We start from the raw sequence: 10123 nt of genomic DNA on the forward strand, positions 1-10123 counted from the left end.
TCGGTTTAGTTGTTGATATATATGTATGAAAAGGAAGACTCAATTTTAAGAGGCGTGACTCTGTTTTGTATGAGTGATAATATACTGATACAATTAGATTTAGGTTTCGAAAATAAACAATTTTGGATTTATTAGATTCAGAAACGAATTAGGGATTTAGACTGCGAGAAGATGATTTGGAAGTTTAATAATATTAACTATTAGTAGTTATACAAATTAATAGAATTGTAAGTGGTCTACTGTTTTAGCTTTGCAACAAGTGTAGCTTTGGTCACGGGTTTGATTCCCTTGAGGAACAATTTTAAAAACAAATTCAAAAAGCGATGTCATTTGAATTTAACAGAGATTAACCCCACTTACTCAATCTTTTAGCCATTTTAACGAGGTCTTAAAATGACTAGAAGTTAAAACGGCTAGTAAATATAAGTTGGGGCTTTAAATGATCTACAAAAAAGTTTATATTTTTCAACCAAATTTGAAAATTGATGATTTAAATGGCATTTTTTCCAATCTAAAATTAATTGGAGTTGTACATCATATAAAAGGCAATATGTACACTTTCAAAGTGTACATATTAATTGAAGTTGTATTAGTTGTACTAGTAATACTATGCATTATTCTTTATTTTAAATTTTATACGTAAAAGATGAAATTTGATTCTGGGAAGATATAATTGATTAAATACAACTATAGGTCTATCGATTTGGGATAAGAAAAGAGAAAATTGGTGGATGGTTGATGAATTTTTTTTATTTTGTTTTAAAGTGAAAGAACACTAGTGGAGAAGAAAATTAAAAAAAAAAGAAGAAGAAGATAAGTTGAAGTTAGGTGGCGTTTTGAGTTTGAATAATAATTAGGGGAATTGGGGTGTATAACCAGACAAAAACGTATAATTCACTGCATAACCATTTTCCCTAACATTTCTATACACGGTGTTAACTTTATAAATTAATACAATATTGCCCTTTCCTGCAACCGGCGAAACCTGAAACAAAAAAAAAATTATTCTTAATTATTATATCTAAAAAGTATAACGTGGCTTTACTAACTTCACATCTTTCTTTTTTATTCCTTAGTAACTTCGTATCCTTTCATTGCTCTCCGACACCGCTTTGTTGCACATCATCGCCTCCACCGGATTAACATTGAATTGTTGACTTCTTCTTCATTCTTTGCAAGCGCATCCTCTTCTTCTCATCTGAAATCGTCTGTCACACAACAGCGTTATGGTGTCAGCGGCGAGTAGTACCAAACCGTTCCTATTCCACTTCACACCGTTGATTCTTCTCAGATCTCTGGAACTACATTAAGTTCTCAGGTGTTTACCTTCAAATCTCTTCATATGTTGTTATTTTTCTTTTCTATTTGGGCTATTGTCGGAATTAGAGTACTATAATTGGTAAATCTACAACCTCGTACCATTGCATGTCGGATCTGATTTTTGCGTCGAAATTCACCAATTGATTTAGGGTTTTGGTCTCCTCGATTGTTCTTGATTTTGAATTTTAGGAGAAATACATAATAAATAGTATAGTAATATAATTTGTTGTATGGAATAGCATCTATAATACAACTTGTATGCGTGAAATCTCTTACGCTTATTTTATTTGAGATGGAATAGGAAAACTATATGTTCGAACTATGCTATTTGAGATGGAATCAGTTGATAACCTATTCTACTTGAGATGGAATTGAATGATCTGTAACATATGTGCTATCATTCTTTATTAACAATCGTATTGTTTGAAATAAAAAAAATATTTTCTATATAAAATAGAATGAATTACTCTATTATAACAATGTTTCCCTCTTACTTAGTTCCTTAGGTTTGGCATGGACGAATTAGGCCTTCTCAGTAGATTGCTTGAGACATGTTTTGAACTCACTGGAAAGACGGATTAACAAATATTTCAACTTCCTTTGGATTGATGAGGTGGTCAAGAATGCATAAGAGGGTTCAATCTTGTTCGTTGTTATTTCATGTTCTCTTGATATTAGTTTTGTAACGGTGCCTAAATGTGTTTTATATTAGTGTGTATATGATTTTGTAAAGAAAAATAATATGTTGAACGTAAATGGAATAAAATTTATTATGACATCAAATAAAACATAATACAATGTGATATTGAATGGAAATGATATTCATATGATGTTGTCTCTTCCACCTATTATCTTTAAATGCCGTCAATCTTAATTTCTTTCCCTACAATCAATTTGAATTTGGTGTAAGCATTACTTCCTTTCCCTCAATTGTAAACACTTCAAAATCTGAACAATATTTACTGTCTTATATTGTTTGACACTGTTTCTATTCTATATGCTCATGTAGAATGGAAATGCATCTTACTGGCATTTCAAAATTTGGGTTTAGTTTATGAAAGATTATGATTAACATTGGATTAGGATTTATATTTCCATGTTGGGTTTAGTGATTAGTGGTTTTGATTTAGTTTAAAAAAGATTAAGGTTGACATTGGATATTGGATTAGGATTTATATTTTCATGTAGAGTTTAATGATTAGTTGATAGGGTTTAGTTATGTATGATTGGGTTGACATTTGGGCAAGCATAACCACATTTCATGAAGGTATAGCCATATCAACATTTGAGAAATGTGTTAAGATGATCTTTAGATTGTAACTACATTTTCACATTTTCTATTTTATATGCCTTATGTAAAATGGTATTGCATTTTACTGACATTTTAAAATTTAAGTTTAATTTATAAAAGATTGGGGTTGACATTGGATTAGAATTTATATTTCCGTGTAGGATTTAGTGATTAGTTGATAGGTTTAGTTTATCAAAGATTTGAAGTGACATAGGATGAGGGTTTATATTTTCGTATAGGGTATACTGATTATTGAGGAGGGGCTAGTTTCTGGCATATTGGGTTCTCCATTTGAAGATTGGATAAAGAGTTAATTAATATGGAAAAGTTTTAGTTTCATAATTGGGTTAGGGTTTATATTTCCTTTTAGGGTTTAGTGTGATTAAAGAAGGGTTAGTTTCTGGCATATTGGGTTTGTCATTTGAAGATTGGGGTTCACATTGAGGTCATATTTATGTGTAAAGTTTAGTGATTAGTTAATATGGTGTAGTATATATTTCTCTGTGTGTTTACTGATGTTTTACACTTCCATGCTATTTGACCTTTACATTGTGACATATACTATTGTGTCATATAGAATAGCAATGTTCTGAATTGGTTTCTCCGTTACGTTACCATATATAGAACGCGTATTCTTATTATCCACTCATTTTCTTTCATAATTTTCTATCATATGTGATAAATACAGCTGGCCTCTCATCTGCGTATTGGTATGTATGTGTTTATATTCCACTGGAAAACACCACGTCGCTTATTTTAGGGATTGTAACTGGCAACCGTTTATGTAAAGGGGCAGAACCGGAGAAAATATGATCAAAGAGTCTAACATTTAATTATGTCAAAATCAGTGCTACTCACCTAATTTCACACTGAAATATGGCTGTTTAGCCAATAAGCCCTAATAATTACATGGAAAGTGCAACCCACGAAAGTGTTAGTAATTTTTTGACATGTGTTTTTTTTAAAAACAAGTTAATTATGCTATTACTACAGTGTTAGTAATTTTTTTTATAACACAAGTTAGGTCGCGTATTTTTTTTCTCTTTTTTTTTACTACAGTGTTAGTACAAAGCTATTACTACAGTGTTAGTAAATATTATTTTTTTGTTAAAGAAAAAGGTTAAACTCGGGTCTATTAAAGACACATACCTAACTTCCAGATGGGAGGTGCAATCCACGACATGCTCTCTTCCGGATTTTCATACGGACGTATCCGCAACCATGGTACGCAGAATAATGTGACTTAGTAAATATATCACTGGAATGTATTTACATCCAAGGCCCGTCCACTACCACTAGACCACTAGGCCCGCTCAAATATATATATATATATATATATTTTTTTTTTTTGGTTAAGTAAATATATTCAAGTCTTCAGGTTTTACGATCTTAATTTTAATTTATTTTTAATCTATTTGTAAAAGAGAAAAAATAAGGGGTCTATTATATAATTTTTGGTGGTCTTGTTGTCTATTCCATCATTTGTTACAAACTTTTCTTTTCAATTAATTTTAGTATTACATAAATGATAACTCTCTTTGTGGTTAAAAAAAAATGATAACTCTCTATGCGTTGTCTGCTTAAAGAGAGAGAGAGAAAAAGTGAAAGGTCCGTTGGAGAATTGAAGCCCAAGGCCGCGGTTGTGTAGCTCTCCCACCAGCCCTAACTGGATGCCAAAGAAAGAAATCCGACCAAGTCACCGAAAGAGGGTTGTCTGTCTCTCAAGGCAGGCAGACAGAACCTTCTTCTCAATACTTATAAATATCCCCTTCTTTGGTTGCTCTCTTCTCGCGTCGACCTCTTTCCAAAATCCTTTGACTAATCCCAATTTTGTGTTCTACAAACTCTACATTTCTCAGCAATAGTTTTTCTTTTGTGAAATTGAATCGCGATTTTGTCCACTGTGGACACTGCAGTAGGTTTTTGTGTTACCGTAGGAAACCCTAGACGTTCTTCTTTATTATTGCTGTACAAATTCAGAGTTAGGCAGAGTTAGCTTTTTAGCTATCGATAAGAACAAGCTGTGATGATGAACAACAACAACAACAACAACCGAGGAGGAAAGGGGATTGGCGCTGGCCGTGGTGCCTTTAACCCTAACCCTAATTTCCAGTCCCGGCCGGGTTATCAACAGCAGCAGCATCAGCCACAATACGTCCAGCGCGGCGGCGGTTACTCGCACCAGAATCAACAACAGTTTCAGCAAGCCACATCACAGCCGCCGCGTCAATGCCAATCGCAATGGCTTCCAAGACCCCAGTTCACTGGTCGCAACGGCAAACGTGATGAAGTTGAGAAAACTGTTCAGTCCCAAGCCATCGACACAAAGTGAGTACTTGTGTTTTCTATTTTTTTACGGTTCTTGTTGAAGTTTTTTTTTTTGACAAAATGTGAATTCATTTCATAGAAATGGCATTGAGATACAATAGCTTGGATCTAATTCTGCTAGAACTTAGCAAAGGCTATCTAAGAATCCCCAAAAAAGATAAAAAAGATCCTTAGATACATTGTTAGGCTTGATCTAATAAAGACCAAGGCTAAAACATGAAACATGGAGAACAACATGACAGCAATTGACTCCCGTATGACCCAGAGGACACTTTAATGCTGAAACCTGCAAAAAAGATTTGAGATCAAGGGAAAGTTCAGGAGCGAATGAGATCCCGGAGGAATCAGATGTTTTGACAGGCGGAGGCGGTTAGGCGTCCCGGCCCCGGCCATCACTCCATCAAGAGTCCGCTCCCTAACAAACCAGAAGATTGAGAAGGATGAGGCTGTTGGTCCAATCCGACAAGAGGAAGAGCAAGCGATGAAGAACGAGAACTCGTGAACTGCAGGCGGTGGTTTTTGACTCCCTACACCGGCCACAGCGTCGGAGAGATTGATGCTTTCCTATCAACAAAGAGGCAGCACACTTCCACACCCACCTTCTTGCGAGAGCCTGAAGAACCGGAGCTGGAGCTCCAAACGAACAAAGCGACACGACTGACTACTGAAACAGCACCGTACAAAGGAGAACAGACTGAGCATGTCCTCGAAGCTCAAAGTCTCCAGTAGACAGCGAACGAGACAGGACGACAGAGAAGTGTCACCGAGATTTGCTGGCATGTAGATCTAAAAACAGAGGCCCTCAGCGAAGTGTCTCGAACTCCACTGCTCTCGAAAGAATGATCTTTGAGGAGAGGCTCTACAACACCTTGAAACACCAGAAAACAGAGGAACCGAGCAACAGGAAGGAGAGGAGCACAGTGGAGGCAGCGACGCTCCAGATCTGCTCCGCCAAACCTTGAGAAAACGAATCTGACCCAGATCCGACAACAGCTCTTCGTTCTACCAGAAAAGCAAGGACCCAGTGTCCAATCTGCTGGTGACCTCCTCGCCTACTCTCCAGGGAGGCTTGGTACACACAAAGCCTCCGTTTAGGTCCGTTGAGGCAGAGATCCAGAGAGTATAGGCAGAGAGGAGGCGACGAGAACAGAGGGATAAAGGGTGAGAGACTGAAGCTTAAGCATATCGGAAGAGGTGGGAGGTCGACGGCGAAGGCTCGCCGACCACCAGAGGAGAGATAAAGTTGGCGGCGGCTACTAGGTTAAGAGGAGATGAAGGGGAGAGACACTGGAGAGAAATTTTCTCTCACCTCTTTCTTGTTTTTAACCTTGTTGAAGTATGGACATGATTGTTTTCAAATTTATCTTTTTTTTTATATATGAGTAGATTCTACTTTTAGATATCTCTCTTATTTGAAAGGGCAATTGTCAATAATAGCACTTTTTGAAGTTTATGTCTCAAAAATAGCACTAGAAAGAGAAAGTCACAAAAATGACATTCATTAAAGGGTAAATATCCCTAATACCTTTGGTTTAAAATTAAATAAACAAACAAAAATAAATAAATAAAATAAAAATAAAATAAAAATAAAAAAAGTGAATTTTTTTTTTTTTTATAGTTTCAGATTATATGTTTTCAGATTCGAATTTTTTTTTATTTTTTTTATGAAACTTTTTTTCGAATTTTTTTTTTATTTTTTTTTCAAATTTTCTTTTTATAAATTAAAAATACTTTTTGAAACTGTTTTTTAAAATTTTATTTTTTATTTTAGTATTTATTTTTTATAAAATTTTAAACCCTAATTCCAAAAACCCACCCCTTAACTCTAAACCCTAAGGTTTGGATTAATTAACCCAAGGGGTCTAAGTGTATATTTACCTCTTTAATGAAACCTATTTTTGTGACTTTGAGCTTTGAGTGCTAATTTCGGAACAAAAACTTGGTTTAGTGCTATCATAGTCTTTTTCTCTATTTGAAAAGTAACTAGGCCCTTGTTTATTCCACAAGAAATAAAATTGCATTCAACTGTTTAGTGTTGTGTTTCAATTTTCTTCTTTTAATAAATTTTCTGCGTCTTTTAATATTCATTGTGCTGTTCTTGTTTCTTCAGTTCTGAAGATTGGAAAACGAGGCTAAAGTTACCCGCAACTGATACTCGCTACAGAACAGAGGTAAAGTTCCAATATAAATGACTAATAAATTTTGTATAAGGAACCGTATATTTACTTTCTTACCTTTTATCAATACACTTGTTGTCATATTTTTAGGATGTGACAGCCACAAAGGGAAACGAGTTTGAAGATTACTTTTTGAAAAGGGAGCTTCCTCATGGGAATATATGAGAAGGGTTTTGAAAGACCTTCTCCTATTCAGGAAGTGAGTATCCTAATCGCCTTAACCGGTAGAGATATCCTTGCCCGAGCCAAAAACGGCACTGGCAAGACTGTTTCCTTTTGTATTCCTGTCTTGGAAAAATTGACCAAGATAACAACCTTATTCAAGGTACCTCTTCCATGTACCATGTTGTCACTTGATTCTTTGTTCTGATAAAATGCTGCCTTCAATGTTTTCGGCTGATGCCTCCCGTGTTGCTTGCAGCTGTGATAATTGTTCCAACTCGAGAGTTAGCCCTTCAGACATCACAGGTGTGTAAGGAGCTGGGGAAGCATTTGAAGATTCAAGTCATGGTGACCACTGGAGGCACCAGTCTCAAAGACGATATCATGCGTTTGTATCAGCCTGTCCATTTACTGGTTGGAACTCCTGGGAGAATTTTGGATCTCACCAAGAAAGGTGTTTGTGTTTTGAAAGATTGTTCCGTCTTCGTTATGGATGAGGTAACTGTTGTATTGCTTCTTTTGTTGTTATTTTTCTCTTTTTTCTAATTTAAAAATTAATCAATTCATCAGGCTGATAAGCTTTTATCTCAAGAGTTCCAACCTTCAGTGGAACATTTGATCAGCTTTCTTCCCCAAAACCGTCAGATTCTGATGTTCTTAGCCACGTTTCCTGTCACTGTCAAGGATTTTAAGGATAGACTCCTGAAGAATCCGTACATCATCAATCTCATGGATGAACTCACGCTCAAGGGTATTACCCAATTCTGTGCTTTTGTTGAAGAACGTCAGAAAATTCATTGCTTGAATACACTCTTCTCCAAGGTTAGACCATTAACATAAAAGTATTGATTCTTTTGTTTCTTTTCTTAGCTGCCCATTTACTCTCTCCTCCTTCGTCTGCAGCTGCTAATTAACCAATCGATCATATTCTGTAATTCCATGAACCGTGTGGAGCTCTTAGCTAAGAATTGAATTACAGAGCTTGGGTATTTGTGCTTTTACATCCATGCAAAGATGCTTCAAGACCACCGAAACAGAGCGTTCCATGACTTCCGTAATGGTGCATGCCGCAATCTTGTGTGTACTGGTATTGCCCTAGCCTTGCTATCTTGTTATTTTGACTTTGTGTCCTTCATCTGAATAGTTTATGATTTTGATGATGCAGACCTGTTCACGCGTGGGATTGACATTCAAGCAGTCAATGTGGTAATAAACTTTGATTTCCCGAAGAATGCAGAAACTTATCTCCACAGGGTAAGCTGAAAATCAGATGTACTTGATTCCTACGTATTCTTATCCTGGGGTGCTTTTCAGGTTGGTCGATCAGGACGGTTTGGCCATCTTGGTTTAGCTGTGAATCTTATCACCTACGAGGATCGCTTAAACCTGTATATATGTCTCTTTAACTTGTTTTTAGCTCATGTTGCCTACGCATTGCTTAACCTTACTCTTTACATTTTTCTTGTAGTTACCGGATTGAGCAAGAGCTTGGAACTGAGATCAAGCAGATTCAGCCACATATCGATCAGGCAATTTATTGCCAATAAGGTTGTCTTCTGTTAGGTGTATTAAGTCATTTTTATTCAACTACATATAGATAAAGGCCTAGAAGGTTTGAAATGCTGGCTAGTAGTAGAATTGCAGTTTTTTATTTAGTTTTTACGTAGAATGATCAGTGGTTTCAGTGTTGTGCTGCGTCTTCAAGAAGCTGTGGTTTCTTGACTCTCTCATGTCCCGTTTCCATCTTTCCAACTTCAATAATAAGTCATTGAGACCTTAAGGTGTTATATATTCCTTTTTACCATTCAGCCAGGTTGCAGATTTGATTTATCATATGTTTTGTGTTGTCAATTGGTTGATAGTTCAGGGTTTTGATTTGTGGATAATGCATGATTGTTGCACTCTTGTTCCCAGTTCCCACTGTGCCCATATTTTCACATGTTCTATCTCTTTACGCATTATTATTTTTATTACTTTGTGGTTGCATATGAGCTCATCTGAAGTTTTGGTCGAGAGAACATTGGAACGTTGATGTTATCATGATGCATGTTTTCTAACTTTTCTCTCTTTTTTTCCTTTTTAATTTTGGTCCTCTCCCTTCAGTCATGATCTGTCTCTTCAGGCTTCTACTGTCTATATACTATAAATCGATTTTCTGCCTCCCCAATGTGACATCTAATCCATGAGTTCAGTGTAATTCAAAAGAGGGACGGTCCAATACTTCCAATTTATTGCTTTCCGATTTTGACAGACTTGCTCAGTGTTAACTGTTAAGAACTTAAGATTCATGCTTGTTTGTTGAAATAAAGCCGTTCGTATTCTGAATATTCAAATCGATATATTTGTAAAGCTAACAATATCTTCTTTCTATTATTAGATGTAATAGTGATTGATTAGTGAGCGTTTTACACTTAGAGGCATGCATATTAAAGGCAGAACCTTGTTGACTCGAAAGACAAATTGTTTATCGGTATGCATACTAGAGACGTGATTTGAAAGTGATACGTCTCCTACACAGAAAACGAGTTTTAATTGTTAATAAGATTTCTTAATAGCCATTCTTGATTTTATAGAGTCTAAAAATTAGACGCTTTGTCCTTTCTGGACGTAATATACGTACTTATTTTGACTTTTCTTTTGCATTTTCTTTATGTATTTTTCTATTTTCCAATTTATTTTTAATAAACTTCCAAAGGTACCTAACTTTTTGGCATTAACCCAATAGCTAGCTGTACAAAAAATGATACATCTGTTACATATGGTTATTTAACTACTGAATTTATAATGAGACAATTGGCTAGAAATACCAAATCGAGTGCAATATTAGGAAATACCCTACGCGCTC

At 35.6% G+C, this 10123-nt stretch overlaps 1 long non-coding RNA gene and 1 pseudogene across 1 annotated transcript; one reads left to right on the top strand and one right to left on the bottom strand.

Annotated features, from left to right (window-relative positions):
* Positions 1 to 2330: 2330 nt before the first annotated feature.
* On the bottom strand, positions 2331 to 6578 carry LOC117131920. Its single transcript, XR_004455366.1, has 2 exons — positions 6267 to 6578; positions 2331 to 4972 (listed from the first exon to the last, which is right to left on the bottom strand). It is a non-coding gene; the product is annotated as an uncharacterized LOC117131920 (long non-coding RNA).
* Positions 4578 to 9674, top strand: LOC103853318 (annotated as a pseudogene).
* The last annotated feature ends 449 nt before the right edge of the window (positions 9675 to 10123 follow it).

The sequence above is a fragment of the Brassica rapa genome, chromosome A02 (genome assembly GCF_000309985.2).
Source record: "Brassica rapa cultivar Chiifu-401-42 chromosome A02, CAAS_Brap_v3.01, whole genome shotgun sequence".
Lineage (NCBI taxonomy): Eukaryota > Viridiplantae > Streptophyta > Magnoliopsida > Brassicales > Brassicaceae > Brassica > Brassica rapa.